Here is a 19,706-nt window from a genome sequence, read left to right as displayed (position 1 = left end):
AGAACTGGAGGTAACACTCACTCACACGGGAAGATAGACGTTTCTTGACGCAGGGTTCGTCCAGAATGGAAACAGTTCTCTCTCTCCAGGGTACACGTAGCATTCTCCGCCAACACCACATCTCAAAGGCACCAATGCGTTTTGGTCTTTGGCATTCACGGTCCAGCTCTCACAGCCGTACAAAAAGACTGAGAACACTAGTGATTCTACCAAGCGCATCTTCGTAGCTTTTGATATTGCCCGGTTCTGCCAGATCTTAGTAAGTTCAACCATTGCAGCACGATCTAAGACAATACGTCTTTTTACCTCTTTATCACAGCTTCCTATGTCATTGATGACTGACCCCGTGTATACAAATTCCTTTACTATATCCAGGTCCTTTAGGCATCCTGTAAGTCGGATTTGACCTTGCCGATCAGCTACCATTAGTTTGGTCTTTTTGATGTTTATCTCTAGACTATACTGAAAGACTAGTGTTCTTCACCCTTGTAAGGAGGTCAGGAAGTTCCTCTTCACTTCCAGCGACGAGGGAAGTGTCATCTGCAAAGCGCAGGTTGTTAATTTTTCTGCCACCAATCGAGATTCCACCATTCCAGCCATTGAGAGCTCTTTTGATGACACACTCGGCATAGCTGTTGTCGAGTTGAAGTGATAATATACAACCTTGCCTTACTCCATTTGTCACATTGAAAATGCCTGAGAGATCACCATCCACCTTTATGGTTGCTGCGTGGTTTCTATACAGGCCTTTCAATAACGATATTAAATGCAGTGGAACCCCAAATTCCTTTAGCACCTGCCACAACTTGTCCTACATAACACAATCAAAGGTCTTTTTGTAGTCCAGGAAGCAAATAAAGGCAGGAACACAAAACTTGCGACATTTCTCAATTATCTGTCTCGTGTTCAGGATAGATTCTCGTGTTCCTTTACCTGCAACAAAGCCTACTTGTTACGCGGATATATGAGGTTGAAGGAATGGTTTTAGGCATTTATTATGTAGAGCAGAACTTTGCCTGCATGGGATATTCATGCAATAGTACGATAATTGGAACAATCCCTTGTAGACCCCTTCTCGTTAAGAGGGATTAGTATTGATGTTGTCCAGTCCTTGGGTCATTCCCCAGTTTTCTACACCATATTACATACCGAATGTAAAACACGAATGCCCTCCTCCCCATCACTTTCAGCATTTCTCCCAAAATACCATCCATACCTGGGGCTTTGTTATTCTTCAAATGATTGACAGCATTCACAATTTCAGTGAATAAAATATCAGGTTCTTTGTCATACTTCATAGACATTTTCTGTTCGGCAGAATTATTTCCTTTGCAATACAGCATTTCACACTATTGTTTCCACCTCTCTATTGCTTTGTCCTTATCAGTAATACGGTTGCCATCTTCATACTCTAATGAGTCTCAAAATTCACGACTCCGGACAGCAAGTGCCTTCAATGACCGCAGGAGGGTTAAGGTGTGCGGTGACTGACGCTGCCCTTCAACCCATGTTTGTCCACCCACTTTTAGAATGGAATATCCCGTGTATTGTTAACAGGAATTATCAGTATTATCACCCTACTACAGACTAAATTCTCCAAGTATAACACTGATCTTTACTCAGTTATTCTCCTTGGTGTCATCGAGCAGTGCACAACATGGAATTCATTACTTCGCAAAAGGGTGAACTAAATTTAATGGACAACGGTTATAGGTTTTATAAACAGAAAAGAAAAAAACAAATCTGGCGAAACAGTATGGTTTTGTCATATAAGACTCATTCGCGTGTGTCGGTAAAGTTTTAAATGTAACTGACAATAGAGTTTTAAGTGAAACAGCCCACCGTGGGTTTCTCATCCTCCTGCCGCGTATACTTCGTGCAAGGCTACACGGCAGCCCACCTCTTGATGAGAGGTGCCAATTACAAGAGGACACCAGTCCCGGCTGACGCCAAGAATGGACCTTTTCGCACAATTATGATTATATTTTCAAATATCTACAAACGTTATGCGAGTAGGGTGGGCATTTATACATTTAAAATGAAATGGCCCGGCTCGTGAGTTTTGAGACTGGGCCAGGTAAGAAACCTGTACTAATCTTCTTCCAGGAATTCGTGAATTTTGATACGCGTGAGTTTTAAGACTCGCGAGTTCTGAGACTACACGATGTTTCATGCATAATAATAATAATAATAATAATAATAATAATAATAATAAAAATAATAATAATAATAATTACAGTTTGGATACGTTAAAATTATTTAAAGAAAAAGAGGGAAAGAAAGAATATCTTAAAATTCCAGATAACAAAAGTACTGTAAGTTCAGCTCAAGCCAAAGCAATCTGGAAAGAACGCGGGTGATAAATAAGGAGTTGGTTTTTAAGAGATGTCGGCGTGGTGTAAAAATTATTCCTTTAAATATGACAACAAATTAACTAACACGAGTTTCGCGTATAAGCACTCTGTAAATGAAAACTGATCGCGAAAGGATTTGATATCGTAATCAGGAGCGAGCCAACTACATTACTCAGCCATACCTGCAAATAACTAAAACCAATGAATAACTACGAGTTATTGTCGCAGTAAAGCAGGGGCAATAAACCATTCGTACTATTGAACAGAAGGATGAGGCAGGAATTTACTTGCTCAAACAGCGGAAGAAATCGTTAAAAACCGCTGGGAATGGAAAAAAGAGAAATGCAGATTTACCTGAGTTTCTTGTGTTGTTTCTTCAGATGTAAAAATCAATTTACGTCACTTCTCTTTCTTGGGTCTTCAGCCTCGCCAGCAGTCTTGCTCGATCTGAAAAAGAAATAACTATCTTGAAGCATAAAAGCAAAGTAACTGTGACAGGCATGTTGTACGAATGCATGGGTATGAGAATGGACGATTTATTACGTAAATGTTTCCATTAATTTATTATTATACTAGGGGACCCGTGCGAGAAATCTCGTATGTTCATAAAGAATGTGGCGGAGTAGCCCCTTGGTGAACTACTGGTGAAATAAGGAAGACACACATCAGTACAATATTAGACATTCTTACTTACCATTTAATGTAATCCTTGATTTTTAACATCTGAATCGGTCATTTCTAAAAAGGCCCTTTCTGACATTTTTGTGGGAAAATGAGTTAAGTATGGATTTTTGTTGTTTAGACGTAAACACACCACTCCATGAAACGACCTCTTTCTACCTATTAGTGTAGTCACAGGACGGCAATGATATTTGCATTCATTTCTAAAGGGCCCTTTCTGCGGTAGAAGGGGCGGTTTAGCAAGGAACCATAGCTAGCTAGATACAGATGCCATCTGGTGGAGAAAAAGGGAACTTCTTAACCGCTGCTCTATGATACTATGAGAAACATAAGAGGTTCTTTCTCGGACTGATCTGTGTTAAGTTCATAGTTTTTAAGAAAAGGCTAGGAAAACAACGGATAGGGAATCTGCCACCTGGGCGACTGCCCGATTGATTGATTGATTGATTGATTGATTGATTGATTGATTGATTGATTGATTGATTGATCGATTAGAAACGCACGAATTGATATAAGAAGAAATGGAGGAAGAAGGTAGAACAAGGAGAAGGTGTACCAGTAATCCGGAAAATGACCGGAGAAACATTCTAAAGAAGGCCAAATTGAAGGGCATTGCTCTTATTACATACTCTGGAAAAGTAATACCAGAGAGGAAAACAGGTGGAGACTGTCGGTATTGTTTTTTTATTATATAACAGAAAGTCATGTTGAAAAGTAATATTCTTAGTCAATCATCATTTTGTATTCACACTGGGTAGGACCTTATAGTGTTAGAATTGGAGGTTATGTTAACTAAAACACAGGTAACAAACTGCAGAAATAAGCCTAAAGCGTTTTCGTACAAAATATATATATACTATAGTTCACATGGTGAGATGTATATTCATTTTGTTTTAGTTTTAACAAGAAATGCTTCATGAAGCTTCCTCAGGAACTGCAGCTTCAGATTCTGTCACAGTTTTCTTCCTTTACCACTAAAGATGAACAAGACATACATCTCCAGGGACTAATCAAAGCCGTCCCAGTGAAGCGCCGCTGCCCTAAAAACAAGGATCAACCACAATCATCTCACCTCAGTTCCTTCAAGTATCCACAAGTAGAGAAAGTGGAAGTTTGCAGGAAAGCTTTTCTAAGTTTCTATGGCATTGGAGAGAAACGGATACGTAGACTTAGAAACCTATTATTGTTAGGACATTCTCCCCATGATCAACGTGGAAAGCATGTTACGAAAGTCACCGCTCCAGAAGAATGCATATGTTTATGTATTTTAATACAATCATTTCCTGTCAAGGAGGCTCACTACACTTCTAGAGACTATTCTTGCCTTGATTCAAGACTGGATGTTAAGGCAATGTATAATCTATATAAAGCCAAGTATCCATATTCACCAACTAAATATAAGTTCTAACTTCTTGATGTATTCCATCTTGTTCGAGTTAATGGGAACACGTCCGTTGTACACAGGGCATTGAGGAAGATTAATGCGATGATTTCCTGGCAAACTTAAATCAAAAGTGTGCTTTACAAGTCCACCAATGAAGTCGAAAGTGGTCACAGTGTGTGGAATTATTGACATATTTGAATTCACAGTAATTGTAAGGACTGAATGATACCTTTGACTGGCGTTCAACTGCTCTTCCTCTAGATTCCATGGAGAGTCCTCCTTTTTTTGTAGAGATTTGGCCACCACGTGTTAAAATCCAAAATGTCCTCTGTACCTACCATGTGAACTGTAAAATTGTTGTTCTGGGCACAGTTTACAATAATCCTCACATTCTCTTTTGGTATACACACTAACTTATTAACAGCTCGCTTGACGAGTCCAAAATCTCTATCACATGGTAGGTATGAATGAACACGAATTGGAAATCTATGAACATTTTCTTTAACCCGGTGAGTGTCAGTGAGAGCTGTGAGAAGCCGAATCAATGAACGATTCTTGTTCTGGCCTGCACATGAGTCAGAGTACAAATGCAAGACCTTCTCAGAACGTGGAACGTACTCCTCTATGTAGTTACAAAGGAACTAACACACGTCGTTGGCACCTTTCTTTGCTGTACTTTCATCATACACGTACAGTACAGCTTTCCCACTCTTAATATTGTGTATGCAAAATACATTGACCCACCACTGCCGTAGATAGAACCGTTCCTGGACGGGAATATTTGGCAAAGGTAGATTTTGCATAAAATCAAAACAAAGAGCAAGTACATTGTCTCTTTCACGGCAAATGTCCTCAGATTCCTTCATGTTGACATAAAACATGTTTGCACGCCGTATGTGAACCATTAATTCGGTAACTGCAACCCTTTTGGCAGTATCATTTAAAAATGGGCTGAGTATTTTTATCATCAGCTCTTCAGAAGCACAACATGAATACTTTTGTGGTCTGCCGAACGGAGTAATTCAAGGAAAACTTGAGACGGCCAGTACCCCACCTGCTATGCCGAACAACGGCCTTGTGGGGGATGGGCGGATTGGAAGGGATAAGCAAGGAAGAGGGAAGGAACCGCGCGTAGTCTTAAGGTAGGTACCATCCAGGCATTTGCCTGGAGGAGAAGTGGGGAACCACGGAAAACTACTTCGAGGATGGCTAAGGCGGGAATCTAACCCCCATCCTTCCAGACCTTGTACAAATTTTCAAATTTCGTGGCAGAGCCTGGAATCGAATCCGGGGGTGGCAGCTAATCACACTAACAACTACACCACGGAGACGGACCTTTTAGTTGTTAATGAGCCATTTATATCGTATTTACTACCTACTATGTGCAATTTTCTACTAACTAAAGCTTCTACTAACTAAATTAACATTATGAACTTATAGATTTGAAATTAACACAGTTATGTTAAAAACAAAAAACACACATATTCTCCAAGCCATATAACAACCAAAAATCTCTAACCCGGTCGGGAATCGAACTCGGGACCTCTTGAACTAAAGGCCAGCACGCTAATCATGGAGACTGATTTCCGTACACTCCATCGAATCCTCACTTTTCTCTTTTGTTACGGTTTACTGTCGCATTGACACAGGTTTTTGCTACGACAATGAAGGAGGTAGTAGCCGAGGTATTAAATCTTAGATTGGAATATAATATCCATGACAAGTCTTGGCGCTCACCTGATGTGAAAAATAGGAAATCGTGGAATACCTCTTCAATGCTGCTGAAGCACAGTGTTTAATTTCAGGAATCTAGCCGGCCAAAAATCGTATCTCGGAAACTAATGGACCGATTTACAAGAAACTTAGTATGTAACTGCTATTATTGGAGATAATTAAGTGTGTGGTCAATCAAGTACAAAGAACAAATTACTACGCCAGGAATAGAATTAGTAATCTTTGTATTTTTAATCATTTTTCGTTATAGCTTTAAGAAATTAAATAGATGTTAATAGTGGGACATGCTGTTTAGAATGTTTAAAAACAGATATAGGAATACATGTACTTAGTTATTAGATGCAGTAACATCAGAATCGCTAACTTCACTGTCATTATCTCCTTCGGCAGAACCAGATACAGGGGACTCAGACATTAAGTTGAGCACTTCTCGTGAAAGCGGAATCAACTTCCTCCTCCCTGATTTCCTTAATCTGGTAATGTAAGGGTCCGATGATATAAGCAGCCTATGGAAAAGGTCAGTACTTGTGTCCTTTCTGGAAGGTTTACTGTTATCTTTATTCCTGGTCTCCCGGGCTTCCACGGAGAGTTGTCCAATGTGTATAATACAGTGCCTAATTACCTCATCTCCATGAACCTGTCCTTTCTGGAAGGTTTACTGTTATCTTTATTCCTGGTCTCCCGGGCTTCCACGGAGAGTTGTCCAATGTGTATAATACAGTGCCTAATTACCTCATCTCCATGAACCAAGAGTTTGTGCAAAGTTACAGGCATGTAGTACGATTTGTATTTTTGTAAGTACAATTGTATAGTTTCCTTTAGTCACTTTATCAATGACATACCCACACGAAAGAGTTTCTAAGATGACACGTAGATGGTTAGATCTACTCCAATAATATCCGCAGAAGTGGAAGCCTCTCTGAAGAATATTCTAGCGGTTTCCATTATTGGTATTGCCAGCACTTTGCTTCGGATATCAACCAATAGACCCGTTTCCTCCCTGAACCGAACCTGTATATGCTTGGATTCTGATCCAGTATCTCGAATGTCGGGTTATGGCTACGACCTACACAGAGAGGCCAAATTCGTCGACATGTATAGTGTGTCGGTATAATGTATGTTGTCTAACCGAGGCTACAATTGCGAAGGAAGCGGCCTTAGCCTATATCCTCTTAAGGTTAATGGCATCGCGTATGTTGCAGTATTTTGAGTCTTCTTTCTCGTTCCAGACTCCGATAAAGCTGCAGTGATTATTTACGCAGAGGAAAGGATTTCTCAAGCTCCCCTATAAGCAAGAGATTCTTTCCCAGAAACGTATATACATACATCTTCATTATAGACTGTTATGCCTTTCAGCGTTCAGTCAGCAAGTCTCTGAATTTACTAACCACCACCATAATCTTCTAATTGTAACTAGTTCTGTGGTCTCCTTTAGTTCTATACCTCATTTCTTTAAATCGTTAGAAACTAAGTCTAACCATCGTCGTCTTAGTCTCCCTCTACTTCTCTTACCCCTCATGAGTCCATTGTTCTCCCAGGTAACCTATCCTCCTCCATTCGCCTCACATGACCCAACCACCGAAGCCGGTTTATGTGTACAGCTCCATCCATCGAGCTCATTCCTAAATCATCCTTTATCTCCTCATTCCAAGTACCATCCTGTCATTGTTCCCACCTGATTTTACCAGCAATCATTCTCGCTACTTTCATGTCTTACTTCTGACTTATTCATAAGATATCCTGAGTCCACCCAGCTTTCATTCAAGTAAAGCAAAGTTGGTCTGAAAACATTTTTTTACGATCTGTTTTACCGGCACAGGTGAGTCTTACGGCGACGTTGGGAAAGGAAAAGGCTAGGGATGGGAAAGAAGCGACCGTGGCTTTAATGAAGGTACAGACCCATCATTTGCCTGGTATGAGAACAGGGGTCTGAAAACAGACCAATATATAAAGAGAGTTTTATCCGGGAGCTGAATTCCTTCTTACAGAATAACTTACTGTTGATCGCAACTGCTTTACAGCATCTTATTCAGTCTCACTATACTGCCATCCTGTAAGAACCCACATCCTAAATACTTGTTCCAACTTTACATCCTCAATCTGACATTCAATTCTGTTGGATTTCTTACTACCGATATCAATTTAGTCTTAGATATTAGACTGCAGGCTTTCGGCACAATCTGCCATTAGGACCAAGTCGTCAGCATAGGATAAACTGCCACTTAATACCTTTCAGAAAATGATCTAAGAGGACTATAAACAACAAAGGTTAAAGATTACAACGGAACGAAAGTTAAACCATTGAAAGTGTAGATTTCGAATATAGAAGTCTTAGATTTGCTAGATGCTCATTTATGCAAGTTTAGGATGCCTAACCAAGGCGCTAAAATGCGTGCTCGGCTCATTTGGAAGGACAGAGATTCGATTCCCCACCAGGAAGTTTAGGAACGCGACTTCCACTTCTGGACAGACACACATCTCTGGACATCAATTAACTGATATGTCCGACTCGCTGGCTGAGTGGTCAGCGTACTGGCCTTCGGTTCAGAGGGTCCCGGGTTCGATTCCCGGCCGGGTCGGGGATTTTAACCTTCATTGGTTAATTCCAATGACCCGGGGGCTGGGTATTTGTGCTGTCCCCAACATCCCTGCAACTCACACACCACACATAACACTATTCTCCACGACAATAACACGCAGTAACCTACACATGGCAGATGCCGCCCACCCTCATCGGAGGGTCTGCCTTACAAGGGCTACACTCGGCTAGAAATAGCCACACGAAATTATTAATTAACTGATATGGGAGGCAAAGGACCCGGTCAAGAAAGGAAAAATCTATGGCAGAAAATGTCGTTACGCCAGTGCCGGATTAAGGTGTTTGGGGGCCCTGGGCTATTTAAAAATGTGGGGCTCCTTGGTAACATCACGTAAGACTAGCATACTGAAGTCGTTATAGAACTACATCCACTTAAATTGATAAATAGGGAAGTGTTGAAATAGACTACAATTTTTCTCTATTTTTCATGTTAATATTTCATAATGCCAAAACATATTTTACATTTGTCTCTTCATCACTATCAAATCGACATACAAAACAGAACTTACGTTTCTTTTGGCACCACTAGGATATTTTCTATCCATTTTATAAGAACATTACAGTTGTAACTTACGAATGGTTCAATAATCAGAGGTGAACTGGAAGTTCTCTTCCTGATGCAAAGATATAGTATAGCATGCGCATTCCACCGTGCTTCGCCTGTCCCCTCCCGCTCACTTCCTAGACCTCTTTCCCCCTTCTCCCTCTGCCCGTACTCGCAAGCTGCCAGATTTAAATTTTCGTCAACAATAACCTTTACAATAATTACAGTGCGTAAGTAGCGAGGATGGTCCGCCTCTGCGGTGTAGTGGTTAGCGTGGTTAGTGTGATTAGGTGCCATGCCCGGAGGCCCGGGTTCGATTCCCGGCTCTGCCACGAAATTTGAGAAATGGTGCGAGGGCTGGAACTGGGTCCACTCAGCCTCGGGAGGTCAACTGAGTAGAGGTGGGTTCGATTCCCACCTCAGCCATCCTGGAAATGGTTTTCCGTGGTTTCCCACTTCTCCAGTAAATGCCGGGATGGTACCTAACTTAAGGCCACGGCCGCTTCCTTCCCCTCTTCCTTGCCTGTCCCATCCAATCTTCCCATCCCATCACCAGGCCCCTGTTCAGCATAGCAGGTGAGGCCGCCTGGGCGAGGTACTGGTCATTCTCCCCAGTTGTATCCCCCGACCCAAAAGTCTGAAGCTCCAGGACACTGCCCTTGAGGCGGTAGAGGTGGGATCCCTCGCTGAATCCGAGGGAAAAACCGACCCTGGAGGATAAACAGATTAAGAAAAAGAAGTAGCGAGGATTCGTGTCTCCGGACGGTAATTTATTCTAGCAGTGATGAAATACTAACGCGGACAGCTTATAAGAAGGAAGGAAGAGTGCGTGCTCGATATTTTGCGAGCTTAAATATTCATATACATGCACGGAGGTGGAGCAGCAGGCATTTTTATACAATTTATGGTTCGGCCAAGGGCCGGAGCCCCGGGCTGCAGCCCCTTTAGGCCCCCCTTTAATCCGGCCCTGCGTTACGCTGACCACGTGAAACTCAGATCTGCAGGCCAGTTGGCTGAGCAGCAGTCGTAATAATGCTATTAATTTTTACGTCCCACCAACTACGCTTACGGTTTTAGGAGACGCTGAGTTGTCGAATTTCATTGAACAGGAATTATTTTACTTGCCGGTACGAGACTAGCGCATCAGAACAGCTTCAAATAGCATCGGACTGAGCAGGGATCGAACCTGCCAAAACTTGGGCTGTACCATCTCCGCCACAGCAGCAGTTGTCTCAGTAGGCCAGTTCCCTCAATGGGCTGTATGTAACCATTGATTGGGGGACGGGCCCGTAACTATCCCTCGACCCAGTTTTGAATCCCCAGTAAATTGGGAATCGAACTCTAAGCCAACAGGGAGGGAAGACTCTATGCAAAAATCTAGGTCAGATAGCTATAGGTAGGAGTGTGACATTTTGATTAATAGAGCAAGTTTTTGCACAGAAAAGCCAAATGCTTTAATAAAATGTCCTAAAACTGTGCTATAAAATAATATATGTGCATTATAGCGAAATTACGCATAATCACGATATACTCAACGACAGACTAGTATTATGGGCGGTGCATGTAGAATTTTAGTTTCTTTCAAGTAAACAATGAAAATATGCTAGAATGGAAGTTTGCGAAGGAACGTGGAGAGAAAGGTGATAGGGAGTACATGAACACTATTCTGACAAGGATGCTTGATCACCATACTTGTTCTTGGAAGTATCAGCAGCTTCTGTAGTTTCCAAGGGTATAGAAAGTGAAAGAACATTTTCTAAGGGCCTGTATTACGACAGCCAGATAAAAGTGCGGTATAAATTTATTTGGCAGTTTGGACATTTATCTGGAAGTTCGGTTGAAACCGCGTACTACGACTTTCGTTTATGTGCTATCTGGGAAAATATTCTCGAGTATAGCTATGCCGAAGATGGAGAGGCTGTTAACGCTCTTATCTGGGACTTAGCTCTTATCGGGGACGCTTCTGTAAAGAATCAAGATGGCTACTCATGAAAATGAATCTACATCTGCATGATGCTGTGCGAAATTAAGTTGTTACAATGTAATTTATGTATATATTTATGAAGTATGTCATGCTTCCTGTCCAGCTATCACAGAATTCTTAAAGATTTCCCAAGGTAATAAGTTGTTGCTATTGAGTATATGAGTAGTACACAAGCAGCCAACCGCAAAGCTTTGTGGGTAGCCGTGGTCGTTTAGGCAGCAAAGTTTGATGATAAACAGTTTTTCGTGGGTTCGAGTCCCAATAGTCTAACATTTTTTCACTTTGTAAATGGTAGTCGGTAGGGTACTAGAGGTGATAGTACACATTTTCTAATCATTAAAATGCGTGCCAAAAGTGTGGGTTCTATTCCAAATCTATCCGCGACGCACATATTGAGTAAAGGTATACGACGCTGTTCATGGCGATTCGTTCGTCGAATGAGGATGTTAAGGAGGTTATATTTCTTTTACTTCATAACAACTTGCTACAAAAGTATTTACGCTAAAGTGAGATAAATGCTTGCCAGTTACTATTCTCACGTTGTATTGAAAAGAAAGAAACTAACTACTTATTCAATGAGCAAACAATTTTTGAATTAATAATAAAATTAATGATCCTACGCTGCATCAGTGTATTAATTACGAATATAAACTTCGCGCAACCTCGTAAATAGTACTAGACAAAAAAGATACATAACCTGAATCTTAACTTTTGCGTCCAGGTTACATTCTCAGTCTTTTTATTTTCTAAAACAGTTTCGTTATACAGTTAAATAATTTTAACATTTCTTCGTATGTGTGGATTTCAGTCCTAATTCTGTTCTTGACCTGGACTTCCACATTATAGCTTAATAAGAGTCTGATATTGGATTCTAGTAATACAATTTCAAAAGGAATAGCGCTAAACAAACGAAAACACCAGGGAACACGTATACCACCGCGCTAAATTTCACTATATTTTCAGTAACCTTATTACCAACCCAATAAAAATGTTACTACATCTTCCGCATTACAATACCGTAGTTAAAATCCGTTGGTAGTACGCAAGAAAATATTTAACTTCTAGTTTGCAAAACTGCAGCCTACGTATCTGGCTGTTTATCTGACAGTCGTAGTACAGGCCCTAAGACGATTTATCTGGTGGAGGGGTATCCTACCTTGCACAAGTATCGAAAGCGTTCTTAGCCTGTGTATGGATGAAATCGGGAAAGCATGTAATTACTGTTCACGATTAATTATTTGACATGCAGGAATGTTTTAGTTTCGATAACAGTTTCAAACAATACTGGAAAATTGTGTTTTAAAATATTTTTGTACAAATTTCACTGTAGTGGATCGAGACTTAAGCGTCTCCTCTGTGCACATGCCTTCGCCTGCCTTTGCTTGCTCCTCGGGTTCCCATCATGATGCTAACAGCTTATATCCTTGATCCCCTATTATTCCAGGACGTAAATGCACGAAATACCTGTTTATATCCTCTAAATATTCACCGAAATCATACCATTGTAAGCACCGAAATAAGGGAAAAAGTCCACCATAAAAAACACACCCCTACCTATAGGACAAATCCTAATGCAGAAATACTGTTAGTTTGACAACCGTGGTTTAAATAGGCATAACTTCCGGGGCTTAATGAAAAAGAAAGACAGTTTCTAGCAGTTGACGGAAGGATTTAAAATCAATGGACATAGATTTATGACTGAAGTGAAGAGATATTGGGGGTTTGGTGGTACTAAAACCAGAGATTAAGCGGAGATTAACGCATCATTCCATCAGTGCATCGTAAGCGCTTAAATCCAGTCGTTGTGTCACACTAAAACTGACGACAGATTGCACGTGAATGCCATTCAGCGACCTTGAGAAGAGTGCTTTATTTTCTCGCCCAGGGGAACGAAACGCTTTAATAGTTATCTGTACCTTCAGCAGGAAGTGCAGTCATCTCTCATAGGACATTTATTATTTACCCCGCCATGAGCTTCTCGTACTGGGAAAAGGTGTTCTCAGAGCTGATTTGAACACTGACTATAGTCTCCTTGACTTTCCCTTTCGCGATTGTTTAATACCAAGTACCAGTATATCAGCCGCACGTTATTTCATGAGATTTGCTACGAAGTCATTTCCGTACGTTGAAGTGAAGGTTACCGACGTCACGCCCTACTTCTTGAACCACGGACAACAGCTGAGAGGTCTACTACGTCATCCTGAGAGTCGGGATACGAGTTTCCACGCAGTACGCGGGAGTACTTTTCATTTTTACTGCTAACTGCTGTACCCGCGCTTCGCTACGGAATTCTAGGATGTAAAGGATGTAAAGGAGAGGGCATACAAGTGTTTGGTAAGACCCCAAATAGAGTATGGTTTCAATGTATGGGACCCTTACCAGGATTACTTTATTCAAAAACAGGAAAAAATACTAAGAAAAGCAGCTCGACTTGTACTGGGTGATTTCCGACAAAAGTGTAGCGTTACAAAAATGTTGCAAAGTTTGGGCTGGGGAGACTTGGGAGAAAGGAGACGAGCTGCTCGACTAAGGGGTATATTCCGAGCTATCAGTGGAGAGATGGCGTGGGAGGACATCAGTAGACGAATATGTATGCGTGGTGTCTTTAAGAGCAGGAAATGCCGGGCTGAGTGGCTCAGACGCTTAAGGCGCTGGCCTTCTAACCCCAACTAGGAAGGTTCGATCCTGGCTCAGTCCGGTGGTATTTGAAGGTGCTCAAATACGACAGCCTCGTGTCGATAGATTTACTGGCACGTAAAAGAACTCCTGCGGGACTAAATTTCGGCACCTCGGCGTCTCCGAAGACCGTAAAAGTAGTTAGTGGGACGTAAAGCAAATAATATTATTATTATTATTATTATTATTATTATTATTATTATTATTATTATTATTATTATTATTATTATTATTATTATTTAAAAGTAGGAAAGGTCACAATATGAAGATAAAGTTGGAATTCAACAGGAAAAAATTGGGGCAAATATTCGCTTATAGGAAGGGGAGTTGGGGATTGGAATAACTTACCAAGGGAGATGTTCAATAAATTTCCAATTTGTTCGAAATCATTCAAGAAAAGGCTAGGAAAACAACAGATAGGGAATCTGCCACGTGGGCGACTGCCCTAACGTAGATCAGTAGTGATTGATTGTATACATAATTCCAAATTAAGTTGTTTACACGTTGTGAATTAAATTGTATTAAATTGAATAACAATATACGTATTTACAGTTCAGACGCTTTCCTCTAAACAACCGCTTCATACTGCGTGCATACAGTTATAAATAGCCCAGATTGTAGGGCCTTATTCCCCTACTTTACATATCGATTTTCATTACATTCTGTTCAACCATTTTCTCGTGGCTCGGCACTGATATGGACTTAGCAACAAAAATAGATGATTGATGATTGATGTTTGTTGTTTAAATGGGCCTAACAGCGAGGTCATCGGCCCCTAATGGTATGAAATTAGACGAAATTAAATGACAACTTAAAAGTCCAAAATCGTCCACTGACCAGAATTCAAAGCATGAGGACGAAGAATGAATGGATGGACGTATATGAATTTAAAACGATCAGTGGATCCGACTTGCAGTGCCCCACATGCACAGAAGCTGGCACAAAACAATAGTATTACTGACCAAGGGACTGCTTCTATAGCACGCTGCTGAATCGATTAGGCTTATAGTCGAAACGATTCCAAAATCCAGGTCATCAGCCCATCATAATGGTATTTATCGCGAAGAAGGTAGAAGCATGCTATGTGTAATGTTGCGGTACTAATCAAAAGTAGCGGAGACTCGCGGTATTCCACACATTATGGTACTATTCACAGGTAGTGTAAAGCGCACATGTAACACAGACCTATGGTGTTTCGCACATTGCGGCGCCATTTGCAGGCAACGCAAACCTATGGCGTTCCTCACATAAGTGGACTAACCACAGGGACTCGTACTATCCCGTGGAATTCCCCACATAGTGGGAACTGAACATAGGTAAGGCAGAACCATGGTGTCGCTCATATAGGGGTACGAATCACAGGTACAGTAGGACCCACCTCCTGATTCACACACTGTCGCTACTAATCACAAACCTATTGCGTAGCTAACATAGTGGTACTACGCGCAAGTAACCCATGGTGTTCCCTGCGTAATGGTACTAATTACAAGTAGTTTCATGGTTCTAATTGGATCATCCCTTGGTCTCCCCTTACTACAGGCAGGGGATACCGTGGGTGAATTCTTCGTCTGCCTCCCCCACCCACAGGAGTGTATGTTTGGTCCGCGAGAGGTATTTTATTTCCCTCAAGTCCGCCGGCAAGCCGGTTAGGAACCCTTATCCGCCACCTGGGACGCGCAACGTAGGAATATCACCTCTCCCCCTGCTACACCAGCGTACCAGGTTCGTGGACAAGAAATAGAAAGTCATTACTGCCTCTTACATGGTAAAAATGTATAAGCCTAAGACATAAATGATCGGAAATTTAATTCTATATAACTTTAGTAATGTGGTATTTATCGACAAGGTCCATTAATAAAATAAATAAATAAATAAATAAATAAATAAATAAATAAATAAATAAATAAATAAATAAATAAATAAATAAATAAATGTTAGGCCTTCCCCTAAACTACCATTTCTCTCAGCGGGAATAAAATTAATTATAGCCTAGATTGTAGTGGCTCATTCCCCGACTTTAGATACCGATTTTCATTAAATTCTCTTCAGTCATTTTCTCGTGATGCGCGTACAGACAAACAGTGCATTTCCTTGTTACTGTGGACACGTCCGATACAGAAATACCATTCTTTTTAAAATTCTGAGCAATGGACAGGCACAACTTATTTTATATTTATAGGGCCTAAACAGATTTGCTTTATGTCACACCGGCACAGGTAGGTCTTTGGACGACGATGGGATACGATAGAGCCAGGATTTTGAAGGAAGCGTCCGTGAACTTAAGCATTTGCCGGGTGTGAAAAGTGAAAACCACGGAAAGCCATCTTCAGGGCTGACGACAGTGAAGTTCGCAGTCACCATCTTCCGAATGCAACCCAAACCCTGTAGCCAACTCGCTCGGTGGGAGGAAACCCAATCCACCAGTGGTCCTGAAATTGTCGCTAAAACTCACTGAGGGTATGCTGTTGCTTAGTGTGAGAAACCAGGGACACGTACCCAGTTTGCGTGTACTCTGTCTGATATACTGAGTTACTGTGGTGTCTGTAATAGCGCGAATTAATAGTTAATTGAGACTAGGATCAAGAGGAAACCAACCGTGGTCTGTATGTCGGGCATGATTTCGGTACTGGAGTTGAAGAGGTAAACTATGGAAGTTAAAGAAGATTTTACGTGACTGAAGGACGGAAGATACCGTGACTATAAACCATAGCGACACAACGTTTCCAAGATTTCAAAATTATAGAGGTAAACTACAGAAAACCACTTCTAGAATGGCTGAGAATTTAGTTTCTACCTTCTACTAGTTTGATGGTTTGGAAGGAGGACCTCTCAAGCCTTGAGACTATAACTGGTACTTCTGGAGTTATATCCACTTCAACACCAGGCGAATGCAGGGGTCGTACATTTCCCGATACAAAAACTCAGTGGACTCTTGTACGGAAGATTCAACGTCGAACTGTGCACCTCGTCTAGTCCAATCGCCTTTCATGACAAAATATTTCTTGTCTTACTCCTTAACACGCATTTTTTCATACACACTTTGCCAATAATGTCAGGTAAGTGACTAGCAACGTTTAGAAGAATTTGTCGTCGATATTAAGATTTGAACTCTTCCTGAAAACATACAACTGCAACCTTTCATTGGAAAAGTGTAGAATGTACAGTACGGAGAAGCCTCTGTTTTAGTGAAGAAAACTCTATAATAATATGCGCCTTTCTTTCGGTCGTGCTTGTACTCTGTGACTTAACAGCTGATCATGTTTTGCGTCAACGAAAGTACCTTATATTCAGAGCATTCCTAAAAATTTATGGAGCAAGCCGGGTTGAGTGACGGTTAATGTTAATTAATGCAGTGAGCCAGCGGTTGCGATCAGTAGTATTCTGTAAGAAAGAAGTCAATTCCCGCACGAAACTTTCTTTGCACCGGTCTGTTTCCAGACAAACTTTGCTTTACGGGAGAGAAAACTGGGTGGACTCAGGATCTCTAGTTCGCGAGTTAGAAATAACAGACATGAAAATAGCGGGATTGGTCGCTGGTACAAAGAGTAGGAAACAATGACAGGAGGGTACTCGGAATGAGGAGATAAAGGCTAAGTTAGGAATGAACTCCTTTGATGAAGCTGTACTCGTAAAACGACTTTGGTGGTGGGGTCATGTGAAGCGAATGGAGGAGGATAGGTTACCAACGGGAATAATGGACTGTCATGGAGGGTTAGAGAAGTAGAGGGAGACCAAGACGACGATGGCTAGACTCAATTTGTAATGATCTGAAGGTGTGGAGATAAGGAAGGCCATAGAGCTAGACAGAGGATTGTAGAGGCGTTTATTAATTCACAGAGGGTTGCAGACTGAACGCTACAAGGCGAGCTGGCCGTGCGGTTAGGGACGCGCAGCTGTGAGCTTGCATCCGGGAGATAGTGGTTTGACCCCCCACTGTCGGGAGCTCTGAAGATGGTTTTCCATGGTTTCCCATTTTCACGCCATGCAAATGCTGGGGCTGTGCCTTAAGGCCACGGCCGCTTCCTTCCCCCTCCTAGCCCTTTCCTGTCCCATCGTCCCCATAAGACCTATCTGTGTTGGTGCGACGTAAAGAAAATTGTAAAAAAAGAAGATTGAACGCTGAAACGCATAACCGTTTATAATGAAGATGTATGTATGTATGTATGTATGTATGTATGTATGTGTTCACAATTTACTCACAGAGTATTGCTGCAACATAGTTCAGTTAAGCCAAGACATTCCCGTGTCTCTGTTCCCTAGTCAAGGTGATCACAAATCGGGCTGGGTTCCCAGTCAGTTAGTCAAGAAATTTAGAAACGTGCTATACCTCTATGTTTCACTCAGACCGCGACAGAAATGAGCCCGCGGTAAACTTTTTTTCTGTTCGTTTTAGATAGTTGATAATTTGTTTTTACTTTTTTTTTTTTTTGCTATTAGCTTAACGTCGCACCGGCACATAGTTCTTGCGACGACGATGGGAAAGACCTAGGAGATTGAAGGAAGCGGCCGTGGCCTTAATTAAGGTACAGCCCCAGCATCTGCCTGGTGTGAAAATGGGAAACTACGGAAAACCATCCTAAGGGCTGCCGACAGTGGGGTTCGAACACACTATCTCTCGGGTGCAAGCTCACAGCTCCGCGCCCCTAACCGCACGGCCAACTCGCCCGGTGAACAATTTATCTTGGCAAAGTTTGGGACGGCTGCCCCTGTATTACTCTTAACCAGTAAGGAAAGTAGATTGATATATAACTTGTAATCTTACATTAAGCATTCATAAACTTAGACTATGTAGATCTACCGAACTATAGCGAACGGTGACTACTTACACGTTAAAAAGTTGTAAAAGTCAAGGAGAAAGGACATAATACCACAGAAGCGTAGTGCACTTGTGAAGAGATATATAAACACTGAAGTTGTAAAACAAAAAGAGGATTACAAAACAGTAGAATTGTCATTATACTTGAAATAAAAGTTCCTCTTGTACTATGAGTTTCCACCCGAGTTAAGGTACAGGGGAAAGAAAGTAGAACGTCGCACAAGTAAGACTGGTCTCATGGCAACAATGGGATAGGACAGGACTAGGAAGGAAGTGACCGTGGCCTTAACTAAGGTACAGCCCATACATCTGCCTGGTGTGAAAGCGGGAAAACACACAAAAACGTCCTCTAGACCTGCCGACACAGATTCGAACTTACCACCTCCCGAATACAAGCTCGCAGTTACACGACCCGAACCGCACAGCCATCTACCCCGGAAAAACGTTTGTAAATCGGGGAGTTGACGCCTGTGACGCCATTAGCTTCAACAGTTCTACAGCTTCTAAGAAAGACTCCTTCATTTTGTGTAAATTTCTATGTGATAGTGTTCTAAATACAGAGGTACATTGTACCGTCCAATCTGCAGGAAATTGAAGTGTTATAGTATTCACTGCTGAGAGCTCACGTGAGTTGTGATAGCCAACGTTCATGTGTTCTAACCCTATTACATGAAACTGCTGCGTAAAGCGAATGCGGTGCGTGTGCAGCTAAATGAAAGGTGAAGACCAGTCAGTCAAGATCACGATGGATCGCCATTGCAGGACTGTGCGGACAAGAGTCTCTTGTAAATAACCAGTAATTAATGAAGCGTTTTCATTCGCTGTAACAGTGTTTTATTCATAATTGTGGACTCTTGGGATTTTGCCGCGTCAAAGAAATGAACGAGTGTGTTGGGTGGATTTTCTGTTACGATAAACAAGATAATCCGAAACT

The 19,706-nt window shown here is 41.5% G+C and overlaps 1 protein-coding gene across 4 annotated transcripts in view; it reads right to left on the bottom strand.

Annotated features, from left to right (window-relative positions):
- The window catches only part of LOC136863862 (putative ferric-chelate reductase 1 homolog), a 526,743-nt gene that overhangs the window by 170,160 nt on the left and 336,877 nt on the right, over positions 1-19,706 (bottom strand). For all 4 annotated transcript variants that reach the window (XM_067140219.2, XM_067140217.2, XM_067140218.2 and 1 more), the window contains one exon: positions 2,709-2,801. The gene's annotated coding sequence lies outside the window, so the exon portion shown is untranslated. The remainder of the gene's footprint in view (positions 1-2,708; positions 2,802-19,706) is intronic.

Source organism: Anabrus simplex, chromosome 2, assembly GCF_040414725.1.
Source record: "Anabrus simplex isolate iqAnaSimp1 chromosome 2, ASM4041472v1, whole genome shotgun sequence".
NCBI classification, from domain to species: domain Eukaryota; kingdom Metazoa; phylum Arthropoda; class Insecta; order Orthoptera; family Tettigoniidae; genus Anabrus; species Anabrus simplex.
The sequence above is the reverse complement of the archived record's forward strand: the minus strand, read 5'-3'. Positions and strand labels throughout refer to the sequence as shown.